The sequence below is a fragment of the Rattus rattus genome, chromosome 5, assembly GCF_011064425.1.
Source record: "Rattus rattus isolate New Zealand chromosome 5, Rrattus_CSIRO_v1, whole genome shotgun sequence".
NCBI classification, from domain to species: Eukaryota; Metazoa; Chordata; class Mammalia; order Rodentia; family Muridae; genus Rattus; species Rattus rattus.
The window spans coordinates 39336655-39359663 of NC_046158.1; the positions used below are offsets into that span (position 1 = coordinate 39336655).

A 23009-nucleotide genomic window follows, 5' to 3' on the forward strand; every position below is an offset into this window, starting at 1 on the left:
ATTTTATTATTTCAATTTCAAACATAAGAAAACACTTTTTACCCTTTGTGATGATCTGAATGAGAATGCCCCCATAAGCTTATATCTATGAAAGCTTGGACCCTAGTCGGTAGAACTTTTTAGTAAGGATTGGGAAGTGTGGCCTTGTTGGAGAAGGTATGTCATTGTGAGTGGGCTTTGAGACTTCAAAAGACTCCTATCAGTTCTAATGTGACCCCTCCATCCTGTGCTTGTGGACCAGAATGTGAATTCTTAGCTCATCCTGCTACCATGCCTTTGCTTGGCCATTGTAGGCGTCCAATTTTTCCAACCTATGTTAATAACAGTTCAACCTCTTCTCTAGTCCACCACCCACCAGAGGTAATAGAAAAGAAAGTTCTTAGGACATGGGAGAAGTAGACCTGTTTAGAAATAGTTTTTGGGGAGCAAATCCAATCTTCATTGTCAGGATATCAGCAGTTCAGCCCAGTAGCAAATCAGCAGCTGCAGTCCAGTCCTCTCAGTAGACACCACAAACAAACCAGCAAGGGCAGTTCAATCCAGAAGAAACTGCAAGGCTCGCCAATAGGCCCAAGGCAGTAGAAGAAGCCACAAAAAGACTGAGGAACCTCACAAGAAGTTCTTTGGTGAGTTTCTCTCAATGACATCACCACAAGTGGAGCTCAGCTACACAATGTAAAGTGAACCAATACAAGTAAGTGTGTTGTCAGCAGACAATAGCAAGGTGGAGCAAAGCAAACCAGTACTGGAGCTCCCACTGTATGTGGGGTCATATTTATATTTCTTCTGAACATCACGTGTTTGCTATAGCAAAACATCCTTTGACCCATGTCTGCTTCTGGGAAACAATCTTTCATGTGTCTGCTTTAGCACAGCATCTTTTACTGTGTGCCCTAGCAAAACATCATTTGACATATTCGACTTTCCAAAGAAACCAGAAGTTTCCACTTCAGGTCATCACGTATTCTAACCTGCTAAAATCACAAGCCCAATTAAATGTGTTCTTCTATAAATTACCTTGGTCATGGTATTTTGTCCTAGCGATGGAAAAGTAATTAAGACATGCCCTAAAGGTAAGAGATAGATTGGGATAGATTCAGAACTGTCCAGTACCACAGTCTTGCTCATGTTTGATAAAGTTTGAAGTCAGGTAATATAAATTTGCTTTTGCTATTGATTTAGTTATTCTAAGTACTACGTATTTCCATTTGATTCAGCTTGCCTGGAACTGATATCTCAGCACTGAGACTGGTTCAGCTACTTGGAAACTAATCTTTGCAAGTGTTTCTCCTGAGCCTATTAAACAGGAACAGACTTATGATTAATCTAGTGCTAATTATTCCTCACTCTTGAAGCATATCCTCTCCTTGGTGTTCTACTTGATGTTACCCATATGAGTCTCCACCCAAGCTTATGTTGGAGTATCCTTTCCTCCCCCAAAACCTTTCACTGGCTTCTTCCTCTTAGCCACACCCACACACAGTTGACCATTTTTCTGGATATTTGAGGGATCACTCTGCTCATCCTACGGTACCTCCGTAAAGCTCTCTCCTTCATGTGCAATGCCCTGAATGCTCTGCCCTGCAGTCTTGCCTGCCCAGGTTGTCTCTTCAACTCAGGTGGAGCTCTGATTTCTTCCTTTCCACGCTAAGGCATGGAACGTGTTTCTAGACGGCAAGCTGGGACAAGACAAGGAACAGTCCTCTGGCAGCTTGTTTTATACCTCTCAGGGACGTTGTTTGTTTGCTGTCCAATATCTTGATTTTCATTTTATTCCTTTTTATTCCAGATGGCAATTTCTTTTGTAATTAGCCATTAAACCGCAAACAAATTATGTGCATAAGTCCTAGATCATGCTTTAATACATCACCTTTGCCCCCCCTTTTCACATATGGTAGTGTTAGAAGGTGAGAGAATGATGTCACTGTGATCCTCACTACCTTGAATGTTAGCTTTTCATACGTGAAAGACAGAAACATTAGAATTTGTTTATGCCATTACCATTCGGTCTTTGCTAAAAACAAAGTTTGATAAAGTCACTAATGTACAAATCCATTCAGCCAAGCAAGTAGCTTAGTCAAATTCACGTGAATTGGCAGTAATGGAGTTGATTTTTGAAATCTGACCTGTCTTTCCTCAAAATCATTGTTCAATAGTTTTCCCAATTTGGGTTATGTATGTATGGTGGTTTGAATATGCTTGGTCCAGGGAGTGGCCCTATTAGGAGATGTGGCCTTATTGGGTCAGTGTGACCTTGTTGGAGGACGTGTGTCACTGTTGGGGTGAACTATGGGACCCTTCTCCTAGCTGCTTGGGAGAAAGGCAGTCTTCTTCTGACCACCTTGCATCAACCAATAGAGCTCTCAGCTTTTGTTCTAGCACCATCTCTGCTTGAATGATGTCATGCTTGATAACGGACTGCACCTCTGAACCTGCAAGCCAGCCCCGATTAAATGCTGTCCTTTATAAGAATTGCTTTGGTCATGGTGTCTGTTCACAGTAGTAAACTCTAAGACAGCATGTATCTTCACCACACTTTTAAACATTCACATACTGCTTTTGGTATTACTGACTTTAATATTAGAAGCTTTTAAAATTAATTGAGCACTGCTTCTGATAATGACCACTAAATCATAGTTCTGATATGCTATTTGCATATTTTAATATATTATAATATACTATAAAAAGTATAATACAGTATAATTTAATATATTGTATATTATGAATATTTCTAACATTAGAAATATATGTGGGGCTGGAGAGATGGCTCAGAGGTTAAGAGCACTGACTGCTCTTCCAGAGGTCCTGAGTTCAATTCCCAGCAACCACATGGTGGCTCACAACCATCTGTAATGAAATCTGATGCCCTCTTCTGGTGTGTTTGAAGACAGCTACAGTGTACTTACATATAATAAATTAAAAAAAACAAACAAACAAAAAAAGAAATATATGTACCCACAAGTACAAATTTGATATATCTACTAAAATATATTATTATATATTATTAGTATATAATAATATGTATTACCGTCTATTAGTTTTATTTGCAGGCACATTCATGAGACCTTTGCTCAGATACTGTTATTGAGGAAGAACACTAAGAGTATTCATAGAAGTTTACAGTAACAAGTAATAGGAAATTATCCAAATATCCATCAGCTGAAAAATAGACAGTGATCCAGCCATAAAGCAATAAAAATTCTGTATGTATATAGAGACAACAGAAACTTTCATGTCCGTGGTAATTAAGACTCTATTCCTCATGAAACCTTCCTCAGAGCCCTATAGCATGAGAAGAGAGGAGAGCAAGGCCAATAAGGCAAAAGGACCCATCAATGTCCTTTATTGGAAAAAGCAAGGGAAATAAAGGCCCCAAGGACGTTTGCTTTAATAACTACCTAATGGCCAATGCCTAATACTGCTTCATGTACGTTAAATGCTATTTCTGTGCCATCCATAAGGTCTGTTTCATTCAAACCCTTTCTGTATACTGGGAAGTTGTTTGTAATGTAATCACCACTTTTGAAAAAATAATCTTTAGATAATCCTGGCTTCCTCCATGTAAGGCAAGTAAATATGAATCATTCGAGTTACTCTGTACATTCTGCTTGCTTTTCTAGAACAAGAAGTAAAGTTCTAAAAGCTTTTGAAGCAGAGATAATCTCACCCAGTAGCAATTTGAACATTTACTGTAGATTCCGAATCGTCCTCTGCAGGGTGTCTTTTTCTTAGTAGACGTTAAGACAATTCTTCATTGAATTATTTGCTCAAAGAGTTGAGGAATACTAAAAAAAATTACTTGGAAAGATGAAATTTAATTGACATCAAGGATACTTATACCACATCATCAAAAAAAATCATGGCAATATCAGTAAGTGCCTTTTAAATTAAATGACAAATTGGAAGTGTTTAACAACATATGGTCTCTTTTCCTTGACATATATGATTAAGAATATATCTTTTTATCAAAATGTAAAATACCATCTGGCAAAAGTAACAATTATTCTATTGGCTTTATACATTAAATTAATTCACTGTACTTTAAAATGTAAATATTTTCCTATTTTTTCTTTTCCTTGTGCTGGATCTATATTTATTTATAATACAAACTGCATAACTCAAAAACTATAATTAGGTATAACAATTAGAACCAATTTTGAATTTTGAACAGAAAGTATTCCTTAAATTCATACCAAACATTTCTTAAAATTTTAAGTGGCAACAGCCTTTTTTTAAAAAACATTCATAATTATAAAGCCGGGTTAATAAAAATTTTACTATTGTCACTTATTAGGTATGCCATCAGACCTGTATTTGAGAGTAGTTGTCTGTTAAGCTCTTTAAAATAGGAAAGGGGTTTTTAGTATAAAGGCATGGGTCAGTGCACCTTAACAGAGCATGTTTTGAACATGCTTGTAGTAATGTTAATCACCTAGTCATGCACTCATTCAATAAACACACCAAGTTCAGAGAATACTAAATGAGCAAAAAAAAAGTTCCTCTCTGACAAAACACAGTGCACACAATACATTTAGTGATGTGAACTTTTGACAACAGAAGTTTTAAGAAGCATGTTAATATAATATTATGTATACATAATATACTTTATGTTACCGTGTTCTTAAAACCGCTGTGAACCTCAAAGAGAATGTGTTATCATTACTGTATAATACTCCTATCAGATATGTAGCAATAAAAGTTCTGCTGTTTGTTTTTAAGGAATTTATTATTTCAAGAGGAACTTCATCTTGGTTTTAAATGTTCTCAATGCTTTAAAGTATTCTCTGTAGGTAGGATAGAGTAGTTGGATAGATATGTCTAGTATTAGATATTAAATTTTAATCTCTACTATGAGCAGAGTATCTTTTCTTCGTTTAAGAAAACTTAAAATTCAGACGAAAGGCAGGTTAAGTAAACCAGAGTTTATAAATGAGATTATAGGAGAGGATTGATTACACAAGATGCTATGGATTGATTCCCCCCAACCCTCAAATGTAGGATACAGTGTGGGAGTAGAGAGAAAAGACAACAGATAGGAGGAACTATAGGTTTTTGAAAATCCTAAAGGTATGATTTAAATAAACTGAACCCATTTTCAGTTTGAACCCAAAGATTGAGCCTGATGAATCTCGACAAACCACTACCACAGTAAACACATTGAACACTAATGTCATCGCAGAACGTTCTGCTGCGCTCCTGTCCAGTGACTCGTACCTAAGTTCACTGTGAATCACCAACCTCAGTGCTCAGGAGCTGAAGCAGGAAGATTCTGAGCTGGAGGCTCTTCTGGACCACAGGGCAAGTCCAAGGCCAGCCTAGCCTACATGGTGAGACCCATTCCACAGAAGAAAAAGAAAGAAAAGAGGGTCTAAAATAATTGTTGTGCCTTTTAAATTGCTGTTTGCTTGATTTGTTCTTCAACACAAAATTAATCTCTTATGGATGGGACATATTTAGAACATTTTCAAACATCTGTTTTGCTAATTTCTGCTTCATATCTGATTCTTTCTTCCATTTACATTTAATGTGGTTACTGATAAGGCAGGATTTACATCTGTTATTTTGATGTTTCCCTCTCCTTCCTCTCTCCCTCCCTCTCTCCCTTTCTCCCGTCATTTTCCCCTTCTTTCCCAATGATTATTTAATTAATTAATTAAGTAATTAATTAAGTAATTTATGTGCTTTACATCCTGGTCGCAGCTCTTCCTCTCTCCTCTCCTCCCAGTTCTACCCCCACAAATTCCTCTCCCCATTACCCCTTCCCTTTCTCCTCAGAGAAAGGAAGGCCCCTTGGGTGCTTGCCTGCCCTGGGACATCAAGTTGCAATAGTACTAAGTACCTCCTCTCCCACTGAGGCCCACTAGCCAATTCAGTTAGGGGAAGGGGATCCCAAGTCAGGCAACAGAATCAGAGACAATGCCCATTCCAACTGTTAGGGGACTCATGAAGACATGGAGATAGGAGACAGGACAGGGCTGGGTGACTGAGTAGAAATCCGAGAGGGGTATCTCTGGGACTTGCCAGAGACCTGGGACCGGGAGACTCCTGGGAGTCTATAGGGGTGACCCAAGCTGAGTCTCCTAGCAGTGGGGTGAGGGTGGGGTATGGAGACTAAAGTGGCCATCTCCTGTAGCTAGGCAGGACTTCCAGTGGGAGGGAGTGTGACACCAACCCACCCACAAAACTTTCAACCTAAAATCTGTCCTGCCTACAAGATGTACAGGAACAAAGATGGAGCAGAGATGGAGGAAACGGCCAACCAATGACTGCTCCAACTTGACAACCATCCCACGGGAGAGAGCCAACCCCTGACACCATTAATGATACTCCGCTATGCTTGCAGACAGTAGCCTAGCACGACTGTCTCCCGAGAGGCTTCATCCAGTAGTAGATGGAAACAGATGCAGAGACCCACAGCCAAACATCAGGCGGAGCTCTGGGAGACTTGTGGAAGAGAGGGCAGGAGGCGGAGCTCTGGGAGACTTGTGGAAGAGAGGGCAGGAGGCGGAGCTCTGGGAGACTTGTGGAAGAGAGGGCAGGAGGCAGAGCTCTGGGAGACTTGTGGAAGAGAGGGCAGGTAGGATCGAACAAGCTGGAGAGGTCAAGGACCCCACGGGAGGACTACAGAGTCAACTAACTTGGGTCTGTGGGGGCTCACAGAGCCTGAACCATCAACCAGAGAGCTTGCGTGGGTTAGACCTATACATTTGTAGCAGGTGTGCAACTTGGTCTTTCCCAATTTTTAATAAGTCTTTATTTTAACACATATATTTTTTCCAACAGACAAGAAGCTTTAAGAGAAAGTTATTTAAATTTCTAAACATTTTTTAAAGTATTTTTTATTTGTAAAAGCGTTTTGCCTGTATATATGTCTGTGCACTACATGTGTACCTAGTGTGCAAAGAGGCTACAAGGAGGCTAGAAGAGAACATCAGACTCCCTGGAACTGGGGTTACAGATGATTGAGAGCCATCACATGGGTGCTGGATCCTCTGGAAGAGCAGCCAGTGTTCTTAATCACTGTGCATTATAAGGAACATTTAAAAAAATATCTCCGTATGGCTTATGCAACAAATCCAGTGAATATTGGATTCTGAATCCATTGAAAAGGTCTCCCAGTAAGGTGCTGCTAAAAGGATGACAATGAACCAGACGGCCAGGGATGTTTCCTCACGAAGCATTTCCCAGTACAAAGAAGGTAGGTATCACAACAGCAGAAACCATGGGTGTGGGGTTGGGAAAGAGTAAGAAGAGCCCCTCACTGGACTTTTCAGACTCGAAAGAGATTAGAGACGTGAAAGGGGAAAATGGACGAAGCAGCAGAGTGCTCCGATCAGAGGGAAAGGAATAGACTAAAACTATCAGAAGAGAAGTTAAGGGAGGGAATGACCTGAGCAGGAAGAGGGTAGGTCCCAAGGAACTCGAAAGAACCTAATAGCATAGATTCCATCCCCAGCATCCGAAGAGAGCTATTTGTTTCATGTCATGTCTTTATTTCTTCATTGCTGCTAGCTTTAACATTATCTGGACCACCTCTGCTTCTCTCTCTAGCTTTGAAGAACTGTCTTATATTGTAACCCTGGCTAGAACTTGGTATATAGACTAGGTTGATGGCAATCCTCCTGCCTCTGCCTCCACAGTGTTGGGATTACAACAGGATGTACCACAGTGATTGTTAGTCTTTGTTGTAAGTTTGGCTATATTTAGAATCACCATGGAAACACACTTTTGGAGATATATATATATATATATATATATATTAATTTAACAATCTTGTTCTTGGATTATAAGCACAAAGACAAATTTGAGCATTTTATTTTTAATATTTTATTTATTCATTCAATTCATGTGTGTGCACAAACATGTATGTTTACAGACATGTGTAAATGCGTACATGTACATTTACACATGTGTGCACAGGAGCAAGAAGAGGGCATTAGGTGTCCATCATCCCCACCCGTTTCTCAGAGGCAGGTTCTTCTTGAGCCTGGGGCTTTCATCCTAGCTAGGCTGAAAACTAGTAAGCCTGAGCGATCTTCTTATATTGACCCTGTGCCAGGAGGGTCACAGCAGGGACTGTCTGGTGGCTTGTGAGTGAGTGCTGGGATCTGAGTTCAGTCTTCATGGTCACTGAGCAAGCACTCTGAGCTGCTAAGCAGTCCATCTAACTCCCTGTTTTTGAGTATTTTCTAAGTGCTTGCCCTGGAAATTATAATTCAACTATGGTTTAGATAAATCTACTTAGGTTCAATACTGTTTAAAAGCCTCATGCTATGTGACTTCATTTCTTACCTTTGGTTGTCATCATACAGATTATATCTTTATATGGAATACTTCTATCAATTATGATTTATAATTCTTTCACTCAGTATCTTAGTTAGGGTTTTACTGCTATGAACAGACACCATGACCAAGGCAACTTTTATAAGGACAACATTCAATTGGAGCTGGCTTACAGGTTCAGAGGTTCAGTCCATTATCATCAAGGCAGGAACATGGCAGCATCCAGGCAGGCATGGTGCAGGAGGAGCTGAGAGTTCTACATCTTCATCTGAAGGCTGCTAGCAGAATACTGACTTCCAGGTAGCTAGGGTGCGGGTCTTAAGCCCAAACCTACAGTGACACACCTACTCTAGTAAGGCCAGACCTTCTAATCCTGCCACTCCCTGGTCCAAGCATATACAAACCATCACACTCAGTCCTTTAACTCAAATAGAAAAATGAGTTACAACCATATGTGTGTGTGTGTGTGTGTGTGTGTGTGTGTGTTACTTATCCAACTGTCTTTACAAATATTCACTCCTTCACGTGGTTTTAAATATCTAGTACCTTTTTATTTGAAACTGAAGGACTCTCTTTAGTATTTCCTATTGAGAAGATTTTTTTATTGGCAAATTCTCTTTATTTTCTTTAGTATATACATTTTGAAAATGTATTAATATTCCCTCTGGTTTTGAAATGTAATAATCCTGGATGTAGGATTCTTTTGGTCTTTTTTTTTTCTGTTTCAAAAAGCTTTATATTTTTTACTTGGTCCAAGACTTGGGAGGGGGTCCAGAGTGACTAGAAAGTTGCCTAGTGACTTGAGTGGTTCATCCAGGAGGAGGTCCTGAGGCGGCTGGTGCGATGCAGAGGAGGGAGCCTTCTAGTCATGCTTGAGAGTGAACCACTCAAAGAGATATGCACCCAGAGATGGCTGGGACACACCAGTCTGTTCGCTGTGGCCCAGCCATCCATTGGATAATGGAGGTTGGTCAGGTGGTTGATAAGCTTCAACTCCTTATTCAGGATGTGGTTTTCCAAGAAGTCACAGAGGTGAAGGTCTGTACGGGCAGAACCCAGGAAATGAAGATCCAAGAGGGCCTGATCCAGGTTTTTCTCCAGAACCTAGGCAGCCTCTGTGGCCTCCTGGGTTTTACTCCACTCATCTTGAGATGGCTTCTGCACATCCTGGAAGAGTACACAGCCGGCGTTTGTTCTACAACCTGAGAAGCTACTTGGTGCGCTCTGGCTTCTCCTTTGCCAATTGGAGGAAGAAGTGGCTTACACCCTCCAGAGCTATGTCATCCGATCAAATTAGTATCCCAGAGAGGTAGGTGTAAGAGGCCTCTGGGAGCAAGTTGACCAGGCAGTTCACAGGGATAATAATTTGGTGGAATAATCCTGAAAAATCTGAGAGGTCATGGCTGACCCATGAGTATGGACCTAACCTCGAAGAGATGGTCCTAGGAGCCAAAGATGGTGAAGAGGTCCTGGAGGCTGCAACTGAAGAGATTGTAAGGCTGGAAGTTGATAAAGAGGGAGTCCCGGGGTCAGTTTTGAAGCAAGACATAGATCCACGGGACCTCCAAGGCGCTGTTGCCACTTTTGTTTTTAATATTTGATTGTGTTCTACAGGTCTTTGAAGAGCTTTCCATATTTCTTCATTACTTTTTCTGTTTTTCAAATTGGAGAGTTTCAATGACCCATACTGAAATTGCTTTTTCTTTCTTCCCTTGCTTAAACCTGCTATCAAGACCCGTTGTGTAAAGTTTTCACTTTTGTTAATGTATTTTCAATTCTACAACTTAAATCTTTAAAATAATTGTCATTTTTAAAAGTAATTTTAAGTTTTTTTTTTTTTTTTGAGACAGAGTATCATTACATAGCTCTGGAACTCATAGCTGGCTTAGAACTAACGAGTTTGGCCTCTCCCCTCTCCTCCTCCCTCCCCTCTCCTCCTCCTCCCCTCTCCTCCCTCCTCCCCTCCTCCCTTTCCCTCCACCTCTTCTTCCTTTTCTTCCTCCTCCTCTTCCCCTCCCCCTCCTCTTCTTCCTCTTCCTCCTCCTCTTCCTCCTCTTCCTCTTCTTCCTCCTCCTCCCCCTCCACCTCTTCTTCCTTCTCTTCCTCCTCCTCTTCCCCTCCCCCTCCTCTTCTTCCTCTTCCTCCTCCTCCTCTTCCTCCTCCTCCAGCTCCTCTTCTTCTTCAGTGCTGAGATTAAAGGTGTGCACACTCATGCTATTTAGTTCTTACTAATTTTTGATGTACTCTTTTCCCTTATATTCTTTTAGTTCTTCAGAAGTGGTTTCCATTAGCTTATTGAACACATGAAAAGGTTCCGTCATGTAATGTTGAGCACTAGACTCAACACATTAAAAATAATGTTTTGGGGTTGGGGATTTAGCTCAGTGGTAGAGCGCTTGCCTAGGAAGCGCAAGGCCCTGGGTTCAGTCCCCAGCTCCGAAAAAAAGAACCAAAAACAAAAAAATAATAATGTTTTAGGGACTGGAAAGGTGGCTTGGTGGTTAAGCATATTTATTGCTCTTCCAGAATATAAGTTCCCTTTCCAACACCCAAGTCAGAAAGTTCAGTACTCTGTAACTCTAACTATGTGTGATCTAATGCCCACTTTTGACCTCTGAAAGCACCTGTACAGAAGTGGCATTGATTCACACAGACATACTTACAGACATAAACAAAAATAATAAAAGTAAATCTTTGAAAAATCCTTCTACTAAGAAACTTGCTAAAATATATACAAATACATACATGAAAAGAGGTTTAATGGTATTACCATACAATACAGAGTAGTACCCCAAGTAGACACCACATGTTAATAAATAAAAACCAGTAATGTGTTACCTCTTTTACAGTTGTTGGCCAATGCAGTCATATGTTCCAACACCCAAGCATTCCAGGCTATTGTCCATACGCCTGAATATTCCCTACAACTTGATGGCCTGTCCTGTTGTTGAAGAGTCCACATGCTGGACACAAAGAACACAGAGAAACCAAACTCATACTCACCTGAAATCTTCATTCCTATTGGCTAACTTTCATGGTGCTAGAAGATGCAATGTATGCAACTGTTATTGTAAAATTATATTAAATGGTTTTCTTTTACCCCCACTAGATCCGACACTGCAGTACCCCAAGGTATCTGGTAGATATCTTGCCAGAAACACACATCCTAACTCTGTGGCGGCCCAGTGTCTCTGCCACCACACACTCTCCCAAACTCAATTCTCCACATGTAAGAACAACAACACAATAACATCTGATCCAATTGATAAGATATAATTGCCCACCTAAACATATAAAGCCCTATACGCATCCATCCCTTAAGAATATTCATAACAACCTGTAAATACACAGAATGGATCTTAACATCAGCCTCCATGTTCTCTCCCCAGCTTCTCTCCAGTCTCCTCTAGTCTCCAGTCCTTTCCGTTCCAGTCTCCTTCTCTTCCCTCAAACTTTTCTCCTGCCCATCCTTCCTTCTTGTCCAACAATAGGCCTCGTTCTATCTTGTACCTGCCTACACCTGCATGAGGACATCATCCCACATGCTGCCAGTAGAGAAAAATAATCATCAGTCTCACCCAGTCCTAAACTCTGCAAACTACAGAAACAATTGGCCTGACAAGATATGCCAACTGATGCAATAGTGGCACAGATGTTATGAGAGTAACCAACACTTTCTGATTGTATCTAAGGTCTGTTCCATTAGATGGGACTGTTAAAGGGGCCGAGAACTGTGTCTAGATAGGTCATAGGCCTTAAGAAAGAGCTCAATCCTGTTATTCTGCCAAATGAATGGGCATAGTATTGAAATGACTTCTAATACATAGCATGGATCAGAGCATATTTCAACCTTCATCAGAGATGCTTCTTGTAGTAGATGTCAATTAACACAGAGCCTCTCAGTTAGACAAAGCACAGGGAATAGGAGTCTGTGGAATGCTTAGCCTTTAATCATACATTTATATCTTACCCCTTCCTCCAAGGCTCAGGGATCTTTTTAGAAGAGTAGATGGAGAGATGGCCAGAAGCAGAGGTCGTGGATCAAAGGAACCATTTTCTAGACACGATTGCACATAAGATGTCATAGTGATGTGAGAACATGCATAAGATCTAAGCAAGTGCAAGCCAGACAAAATCCCAGCACAGTGGTGGAAAGGTGGATATCAGATCCCACCACTAGCAAAAGAAAGGGAGAGGAAGAGATAATTTTCTTTAATTATGTGACCCCCTGGTAGGTCAACCACATTCCCAAGCCTAGATGAACAACATAAATTGTACTAGATGGGAAGGAATGTTTCCAAGTTGGTCGGGAAGAGAAGGAAGGTTTGAGAGAGGGGTTATAGAATGAGCTGAAAAGTGGATATGTTTAAATTAATGTTTATTAATTCTCTGAGAATTAATACAAATATTGTTTTTTTAACTTTATTTATTTTATTTATATGTGTACACTGTAGCTGTCTTCAGAAGCACCAGAAGAGGGCACTGGATCCTATTACAGATGGTTGTAATGTGGTTGCTGGGACTTGAACTCAGGACCTCTGGAAGAGCAGACAGTGGTCTTAACTGCTGAGCCAACTCTCCAGCCTCCAAATCATTATTTTAAAATGTGTATGTTTATGTATGCATGTGAGGGTGGGGTGCTCTTGGGAGAACAGAAGTGGTCATTGAATCCTCTGGAGATGAAGTTACAAGCAGTTGTATGTAAGCAGCCCATTGTGGTTGCTGGAAAATGAACTAGGGTCTTCCGGAAGAACAGCAAAAGCAAGAGTGCTTAGTTTCCAGGCCGGTAAGTTTTAACCATTGTCTTAGGGTTTTATGATGTGAACATGACCAAGACAACTCTTATAAAGATAACATTTAATTGAAGCTGGCTTACGGGTTCAGAGGTTCAGTCCATTAACATCAAGGTGGGAGCAGGGCAGTGTCTAGGCAGGCATGGTGCAGGAATAGCTGAGAGTTCTGCATTTTCATCTGAAGGCTGCTAGCATAATACTGACTTCCAGGCAGCCATGATGAGGGTCTTAAAGCCCACAACCACAGTGACACACCTACTCCAACAGGGCCACACATTCTAACAGTGCCCCTCCCTGGGGCAAGCATATACAATCACAACCGTATATTTGTGAGTTATAATCATATTCCTTGTGAGCTTTACTAAAGGGGAATGATTCTGTAATCTGTTCTCTTCTACCATTCAGTAGTTCCATTAGGATGTTTGATTCAGGATTTTTTTTTTTTATTTGAAACGCTTTAAAGATGCGCTGAGAAACTGGGAGTCATAACATAAACATGTTGAGTGACCTAAATGGAGATTATATCTAGTCCTCTGGTGGTTATAAACTTGTCAGTTAATTTCTGGAGTAACTTTGTTTTGAAAATCTAACACAGAGCAAAGATAAAAGGTCTTTTATTGATAATTATGTAGAGAAGTATTTTTTTAATGCGTAGGGAAACAGCTAAAATAAGAGGCAGGAACACTGTAAAAACGTCGATTTCCTTGAACTCTATAAACCCTTTTTAGGCAGTGAAGGCAAGAAGGGGTAAACTTGGATATGGAAAGAGCTTGTTTATCTCTAACCATCTCCCCTTCCCCCCTTTCATTTTTGCCTTTCGAGTGACCAAGACAACCTTAATTCAAGTTTTTACTTTTTGAGGAAGGCTTCAAAGGCGAAGGATAGAACCAAGGAGATTCTGAGCTCCACAACGCTGACACCTCCAAAAATTTCCAAAACAGGGAGACCTCATGGAGTAGGATTGGCCGGGTGAGAAAGCCAGGAGGGCGGAGCAGCTTTCCTGACTTCCGCCTCCCGGGGACCGGCCCGCGCGTGCGCCCTGAGCTCCCCTCCCGCCCCTCAGCCGGCTTCACTCCCCGGCGGATTCCAATTGGCGGTAGAGGAAAGGAAGCCGAAGGAGAGTCGGGAACCCGGAAGTACTTCTCAGCAGAGGCCTGGGCGACTCTTTTGAATGGAATCGGGCTGATTCATCGCTGTGTCTCCGAGCCAGGTCCTTGTTGATTGTGAGGCGCTGCCCTCGCCGCCGCGTCGCCACTAGGCCAGGTAGGGTGCAGACCGCGACCTCTTTTCAGAAGGTCTCAGCCGAGCCCCGAGGCGGGCCTGGGACGTCCGGAAGCCTGACTCGCTAGGCCGCCGCAAGCCCTGGGCTTTCCTGAGTCACGTTGCCCAGCCAGGTTGCCGGTGGAGTCCGGGGCATGATGGGGAGCGCGGGCCCCTTGGTCTTTCCCCTCACCTCTGGGTCTCTCAGTGGTTTAGGTCTGGATGTCATCTCCTTGCAAACGTTTCTGCATCCCCCTAGATAGGCAACCTTTAGCCTATCAACTGGCAGAACCCTGTTTATGGTCTACTTGTGTTTGTCTTTAGTTCCTCCTTCGTTGAAAAACTTCCAGTTTAGGGAAGAAAAGGAGAGAGAATGGACCGAATTTCAGGAGAGTGCATGCTCGCATAATCGTTTGACTAACTGGCTTTAAAACCTTCAGAGAAGCATTACTTTTAATCCTGAATGTTTTCAGACCAAACTTTCATTATTCCTGCTGTACCATTACTGCTGTATTGCTCCACTTGAATACTGGTCTGTGAATTGGTTCCATTTCCATTTTTGAGTAAAGTAGAAATGAGCTACCGCTGCTGTGTGTTATCGGAACTCAGTTTTCCTGTGAGTCGAGCTCAGTGTCTGTCAAAGAATTAATGCCAGCATTTCAAAGGAGTCTTAAGGAATTTTGTGACTGTTTACTTACTAATTTGGGGATCGGCTCTTACTCAGCATCTCTGCTTGGTCTAAAATTAATTATGTACACCAGACTGGCCTTAAACTTCTACAATCCTGCCTCAGTTTTCCAAATGTTGTAGTTAAAGGCTCTTAATCCCACTTTAGCACAGAGTGGAAAAAAAAAGTTAAAATGACAACCAAATTCGACTTCGTGGCTGTGGTAGTTTGTAATTGGCCCCCATAGGCCCATGAGGGAGTGGCTCTGTTAGGTGTGGCTTTGCTGGCGGAAGTGGGTCACTTTGGTCTGGGTGTCCTATGCACAGAAGTGGCACACAGTCTCCTGCTGCATGTGGATCAAGCTGTAGAACTCTCCTGCACCATGTCTGCCTGAGTGCCGTCATGCTTCCCAGCGTGATAACGAACCTGTAGGCCAGCCCCAATGAAATGTTTTCAATAAGAGTTGCTGTGGTCATAGTATCTCTTCACAGCAGTAGAAACTCCAAGACAGTGGTGAACACTTTTAATCCCACAACTCAGGAGGCAGAGGCAGAGGCAGGCTTATCTCTGAGTTGAAGACCAACCGGAACTACAAAATGAGTTCCAGGCCAGTCAGGGCCATATAGTGAGATCCTGTCTCACAACAACAGCAACAGCCACACACACACATACACACACTCCCCAAACACGAGTAAAGATTTAATATAAAAGGCCTTAAAAATTAGCGAAGAAGTATAGTTCTCAGTATGGGGAGGAAAAGGTCGGGGGAAATCTGGCGGTTTGAGGCTGGCCTGGTCTGTGTAACCGATTATAGGTCAGGCAGGGACAGATGTTCTCTAACCTTGTTCTCTAACTTTGATTGAAAGTAGCCCTGGGGTTTTTTGTGGCGGTGGTTCTGCTTTTCTGTTTGTATGTTTTTGAGATGGCTTCTCCCTACACTGACCGTTGTGATCTTCCTGCCGTAGGTATGCCCATCAATACGCAGCCTAAAAGTCTGTTGCAGTGCTGCAAACTTAGTGTAAGTAAGGCAACAGGACAAGCGCTTAGGTTGAAGTTAGAAACTGGACAGATTGTCAATGAAGATAATATAATGGTGCCCGTCTTGCCATGTTGGCTCGATAAGTGGTTCATTTTTAATGTTTGATTTTATTGCGTAGGGCTTGAGAGAGCGCTCAGTGGTGAAGAAGGTGTGCTGCCCTTGCAGAGCACCCAGGTTCTGTTCCTAGCACCCACACCCAGCGGCTCCCAGTGGCTTGTAACTTCAGCTCTGCAGATGTCCTCAGATGCCTGTGCTAATGTGTAGACACCCCCACCACACAATTAAAGGAATGCCAGTAACTCACATGAAGTGCACAGTAGAGATGGTTAACAACAAGAGCTGAAAGTTGTCTTGACTTTGTCCAAAACAAAGTTAAATCTTGTCAAAAGAACAACTTTCTGAAGTTATGATCTTTTACTTTGGTCTCATTTATTAGATTTGGGACGTCCATCCCACCCGCTAAGACCTTTGATAATAAAGCATTGTTAGTCTAGTTAGAAAGCTAGATTTTAACCTCAAGGACCGGAGTCATCTTTTCATACTTGCCATGTAAACTCTACACCTAGTACCTAGGTTCATTTGTGTGAAATTGGGGAACAGGAAGCAGTTGGGCCTTTTTGGTTTTCAGTGTTTCAGCAGTGTTTTCGTGATGGTTCGGGTCTACCTATGAAAGCCTTACCTGAGTGCACACACCAGGTCCCTTGGGATGAGTTTATTGTAGGGTTGCTGCTCTTACTGGAGAATCCATACTTTGCTTTGTGACAGTTTGGTATTCTCAGCTGCCAAAAAAAAGCATTCGGTTGAATGGTTTTATCAGTTTTAAGAGGGCTGTAACCGTAGTGATGGTTGCATGCGGTAATGCACAGTGGCAGCATTGATTAGTACCTAGGATACTCCGTCCAGGCTCTGTCTGACATTTTGGATGTGTTGGGGCAACAGACTTAGCAGGGCCGGGTGTTTTGTAGGTGAACTTTAGCAAAATAACTTGTTCTACCTAGAACAGTGGGTAGATGGTGAAGTCAGGATTCAAATCTAAGTTGATTGATTCTAGAGGCATTTTTACTTTATATTACTGTCTTTCTGTATGGTAGTACTTAGCAAATATTTTGCTTAGATGTTATAATTAGTGACAGTCTGGTAGATAGCTATATTCCAAGACTAAATTCTTAGTCTTGTACATGGAAGTTGGAGTGGGATTTTTAATTTTTAAAATACCGGTTCCCTGATTGGTGTTTGTGGGGGAGGAGAGGGAGACAGACAGATACAGTGGGTTGGAGGAGGAGAGAAGAGACAGTCTGACAGCCTCCAGAAGTCAGTTCAGCACTTCAACCTTTTGGGTTCTGGGGCTCAAACTAAGACATCAGGCTATTCAGCAAGCCCTTCACTTGCTTTTAAAATGTTGTAATTCCATTGCTCCCAAGGCAGAAGTGGTAGGGTTGCTGCAAGAATGAGGCCAGCCCGTCTATAACAAGGTCCTGGCTGGTGAGACCCTGTCCCAAAAAAACCAAAAGGTGGGAACAAAATCCTACTTAAAGAATTACATTTAGTATTATCTCTCGTTCTGATTGTACTGGAAAAAGTAGGAAAGAAGTTCCTGTCTTCCACAAGTCAGAAAATAGAGGAATTGAATGTAGAAATATAGTGAGATCCCAAATCTGGAGTTGTTTGAAATATTTTACTGTTAGTTTGAGAGTATTAATATTTACATAGAGGAGTGGGGAGTAAACCAGTAAAGTAGGAGACACAACGTGAAGCCTGAATGACTTAATGCTTCATGATTTTAAATGAAGTTTAGGCATTTTTGATATGTTAGTATCCCTAGGAAAAGTTGAAAGTTAGAAAAATCCAGACTAATTCCACTTTGAAAGATCTGCTTTTGTGGTAGCCATTGTTCTGTATAGTGCCTATAAATATTTGAGAACTGATTTAAAGCTAACATGAACATAATCTAAAAATAATCACATTCTGGTCAACTACTACCCTGAGAGATTAAGTGGCAAGCCATCAACCTTTAAGTAGATACTTGCCTTATACACTTTGCTAATAAGGGTTCTGAGTATTTGTGTCTATGTGATGTCATCCTGGTTATGTAAAACACTTCATATTGTGGTAAGAAATGTGTTAAGAGAAGTTATATCAGGGGTAGAGGGGGGGGGGCTCAGTGCTTCCCAGCCCTTGTTCTTTCAGAGGACTCAGGTTCAGCTCTCAGCACCCACAGGACCACTCACAAATGTTTGCACGCCTGTTCTAGAGGATCTGGCACCCTTTTCTGGACCTCAAGGGGCACCAGGCATTCAAGTGGTGCGCATACATGCATGCAGGCAAAATACACAGATCAAAATAAAATAGATTAGAGAAAATATCAAAGTGAATCTATTACGAGTGGGTTCTTAAATCTTTGGTTTTTTGATAGGTGGAAACTTAGTTTCGATCTAGAAACCTTTTACATTGCTTCTGTTTCTGAGAATTGAAGGTGTTCTCTTTTAGCCAGATGGTTGTAGCTCATGACTTAGGAGGCAGGCAGATCTTTGTGAGTTTGAGGCTTAGCCTGGTCAACAGAGTGAGATCCAGGACAGCCAGGACTACACAGAGAAACCTTGTCTCTAACCCCACCCCCCCAAAAAAAAACACTCTCCAAAACTATAACAGCAAAACCCTCACATCTCTTTTATGTTACTGTGTACAGTTTAACTTGTGAACATTTTTGCTAAATTCTGAAAATATATGTCCCTGTCTCTAATACGATAGATTTATTTTTGTGAGTATACCTGGTGTTCTGAGGCCCTCTAAGTGGTGGCTGTTCTAAGATGGTGAGTGCTGATTGTGGAAGTAGCATCCATTGTTTGTTTTATGCCTGTGGTTATGTTAAATGTGCATTGTGGTTTTCTATGTGCATTGATTTCTTCTAAACAGCCGTATGAACAGGCGTTCTCTTATTCTTTGTGGATGAGAAGTTGAGGAGAGGTAATGAGTGAAGAGTGAGTGTTAGCGGCAGCACTGCCTTCCTGGCTCTTGCTGCAGGGTAACAGCATCGACCCCCGTATGCTAAGGAAAGTAGTTGTCATCATTTATCCCAAACCCCTGGGCTGTTTTTGTTTTTTGCACCTTTAATAACTATATGAAATAAAGATTGTGAAAATTAAATTTGAGATGTAAGTGTAGCATATTCAGTATTTTTCTGATTTTGAGAGTATAGGTAACTCAGATGAAGCAACGTCCTTTGAGTGTAGCTAACTGCTCACTATTCCATGCATGAACCTGGAATCTATCTCTTGTGGAGGTGAATTCTGTATTTTAAATACCTCAATAGGAACTGGAATTCAGTAATAGAATGCTTACCTAGCATGGACAGAGTTCTAGGTTCAATTGGTTCAATCCTCAAGACTGCCAAAAAATCCTGAAGTACAGGTACACTTGTAGTAGACTCTGGGTTTTTTTGTTTTGTTGTGTTGTGTTGTGCTGTGGCGCGTGCGTGTGCGTGTGTGTGTGTGCGTGTGTGTGTGTGTGTCTTGGGGTGGGGTGTGGTATAAAATAGACCTGGTAAAATGTATCATTTTAACTTTTTGGTATGTAGTTCTGAAGTATTTGAAGTGTTTAGTATATTTGCTTTGTTGAATCACCGTATTATTACCAACCATTTCTAGAGCTTTTCATCTTCCCACTTGTAAAACTTTGAAGAATATGATAGCTCATAATTTTGTTGAGTGGAGGAGGGCCATTATATTTGCCTCAGTTGTAAAGCATTTTATTTTTAGATGTATAAATACCCATTAGAATCGACAAATTGGATTACATGAAATCAAAAAGCTTTTATATAGGGGAAAAAAGAACCCAAAACTTAACAGAGTGAACAGACAGCCTGCAGAATTAGAGAAAAATCTTTGCCAGCTATACTTCAGACAGAGTGGTTAATATCTAGAATACATAAATTAAATATCAAAAATTTAAAACCACACCTCCCCACACAAATGATGTAAACACACATAAATAAGAAAAAAGCTGCCATTCAACAAATGGGCTAATGAGTCAAACAAAGTGTTTCTTAAAAGAAGAAACCCAAATGGTCAATAGCTATTTTTAAAATTGCAATCACTTTAGCCACCAGAGAAACAACAAAGTGTAACTACTCTAAATGAATGACTAGCATAATGACCGCACACGCTTATGAGAAGTCCAAACTGGTGCGACCAGTTCAATTGTCTACATTTCATCTAGCAGGACATTGTATTTTTTACTTATAATGAATCACATGATGTCTCTGTTGCTGTTATAAAAAGCACCCTGACAAAAGCAACTTATGGGAGAAATGAATTACTGTTGTCTTACAAATCTAGTCAGTTGTCTCTCGTCATTTTGGAGAAGTCAGCATAGGAATTTGAAGCAGGTAGACCCTTTACGTCCACAGTTAGTAACAGAGTAAGGAGTGAGGGTATGCCTAGTACTCAGTTTTCTCTATTCTTGCACAGTCTAGGGTCCCAAACCAGGTAATGGTATCACCAATTTCTGGCTGTCTTTCCATATAAATAAAGGCAATCAAGACAGTCCCCCCACAGGCTAACCTGATGTAGACAATCTCTTATTCAAACTCTTCTCAAGTGATTCTAGGCTGTGTCAGCTAGGAAGTTAAAACCAGTACATATGTTACCTTTTAGACCTGACTTCCTACTACTTCATCCCTTCCTCTCACCCTTTCTCCCTCCCTTCCTTCCTTCTTTCCTTCCTTCTTGTGCTAGGGATTGAACTGAGATCTTTTTATACACCTAGGCAAGCACTCAGTGGCTGGGCTACATTTCCAGCCTTTACATACTATTTCCAGTTTTCAGGGTCAGCCAAATGGTAACATACATGTGTCATAACTATGTTCCTTTTTATAGCCACATTCTATTGTATGTATATATGATGGAATTTGTTTATTCATCATGTGATGGGCATTTGGACTATTTCCATATTTTGAGTATTGTGAATCCCACCACTACACACATGCATGTATGTGTCTTGCATTAAAGACATGTCTTAAATACTTTGTAGCATATTTCAAAGAATGGAATTGGTGAACCATATAGTTAGTAATTCTGTGTTTAAATTTTTCAACAACTGCCAAATTGTTTCCAGAACTCCTTGGTTCATAAGTTCAATAAGTAAGGATATTGTTGTCTCAAGATGCATAGTCTTAGATTATCTTTATAGAAATGCTTCTCAATTGAGAATGATTTTGCCCTCCAAGGGACATTTAGCAATATTTGGAGAAATTTTTTATTGTCACAAGTTAGTTATTTCTGCTAACATATAATGTATAGAGGTCAAAGATAGTGCTAAACACTCTGTTATACACTGGTCAGCCCCCACATGGTTCTGAATGTCAGCAATGCCAGACTTAATATTCTGATTCAGGACCTGAAATTTACTCTTATCAGAGACAAAGTTGTTTGCCACTTTGCATTCACTTGTGATCTGTAAATAAAATGAAACTCCTTTCCCTCAGTGTTTATCCCTTTGCGATTATGGGTGGAAAATCTAAAGTTCTAAATTCTGAAGTGTGTTCAGAGAGGGAAGGAGAAAAGTAGAGAGAGTAATAGTGTTTTGTTGTGGTTTTTGACAGAATTTCACTATGTTAGAGTGACTTCAAACTCAGGGTGTCCAGCATCTTTTTGAAAAAATAATGCTTTGGGCAACACAGTAGTAATTAAAGGATGAGAATGTTGCTATAACACTATCACTTTGTACATTTTATACAACTCTTAGCACCTTGCATGTTGTTATTTTCAATATATTTGTAAATAATTAAGTGATGAACTAATTGCGGGGATCATAGTGGTCAAGTTTTCTAGATAAAAGAAAAATAACACTAGTAGGGTCCTGTATGCATAAGTATAGAAATTTGCATTGAACCTATACTATTATATAATAATTTGAATTTTTTTTGCTTTTTTAAAAAATATAAGTAAGTATTATTCTTCAGAGACCTCAAGGAGTAATGAGAGCTATAAAATGTTAGTCTTCAAAGTCAGTAGAGAAAACACAATTCCTGAGACAAGGTCTTTTTTTTTTTTTTTTTTTTTTTTTTTTTTTTTTTTTTTTCGAGCTGGGGACCGAACCCAGGGCCTTGCATTTGCTAGGCAAGCGCTCTACCACTGAGCTAAATCCCCAACCTGAGAAAACACAATTCCTAATCACAGTGTAGCAGAGTAATCTTGATGCATAACATGTGCTTGGGTGATAAATAAGTCTATGCTTTCAAGAGATAATTATTAAAACTTGGTTTAGAGCTGATGATGTAAGAGTGTGTGCCTGGCATGGGTGCTACCCTGAGTCCAGTCTTCAGCACTGGGGGAACGGTGACTTCTATTTCATTTGCAGGATTTTGCTGCTTTTTTTGGGGGGGTAATATAGTGCTCTCAATTCTCAAAATAATTAAATACCTTTCTTTTTTAGGGAGAGAGAGAGAGAAAAAAAAAACTACTTGTGAAAAATTGTATCTGCCAGAATTAGCAAGAATTGGAGTTAATAAGAAATTTGTCAAATTCAACAAATTGAAGCTTAACTCCATAAGAATTGCAGTTACTGAACAGGTGAGGTTTAAGAATGTATTTTATTCTTAACTGTTGTTTTAGGATATGGTAGATACTATGTAAATGTATCATTTTTTAACAGGCATCAAATTATGAATATGTGTGATAACCAGATTTTACAAAGTTGGGTGATTTAGAATATTTATCAATATATTTCATTTCCAAATGTTAGTATTTTTATAAAATGTGTTCATCTTAAGTGTTTTAATTTGTTAAATATCTTTTCCTGTTTGCTCAGACATCTAATTTTGTGAAAAACACAAATTTGACCTGCCAGATTTTCTTTCCCTCTGCTCCCCACATCGCTCATGTATATTCACAGCATCTGGAGTCTGAGTGATGTCAGCAGAAACAGCACAGGGAAAGTAGATAAACTAACACAGCTGGGAGTCGACTTT

The 23009-nt window shown here is 40.6% G+C and overlaps 1 protein-coding gene across 1 annotated transcript in view; it reads left to right on the forward strand.

Annotated features, from left to right (window-relative positions):
- Positions 1-14170: 14170 nt before the first annotated feature.
- Positions 14171-23009, forward strand: part of Psmd14 (proteasome 26S subunit, non-ATPase 14) — a 94443-nt gene continuing 85604 nt past the window's right edge. Inside the window, exons 1-2 of the mRNA XM_032903380.1 lie at positions 14171-14339; positions 22475-22611. The gene's annotated coding sequence lies outside the window, so the exon portion shown is untranslated. The remainder of the gene's footprint in view (positions 14340-22474; positions 22612-23009) is intronic.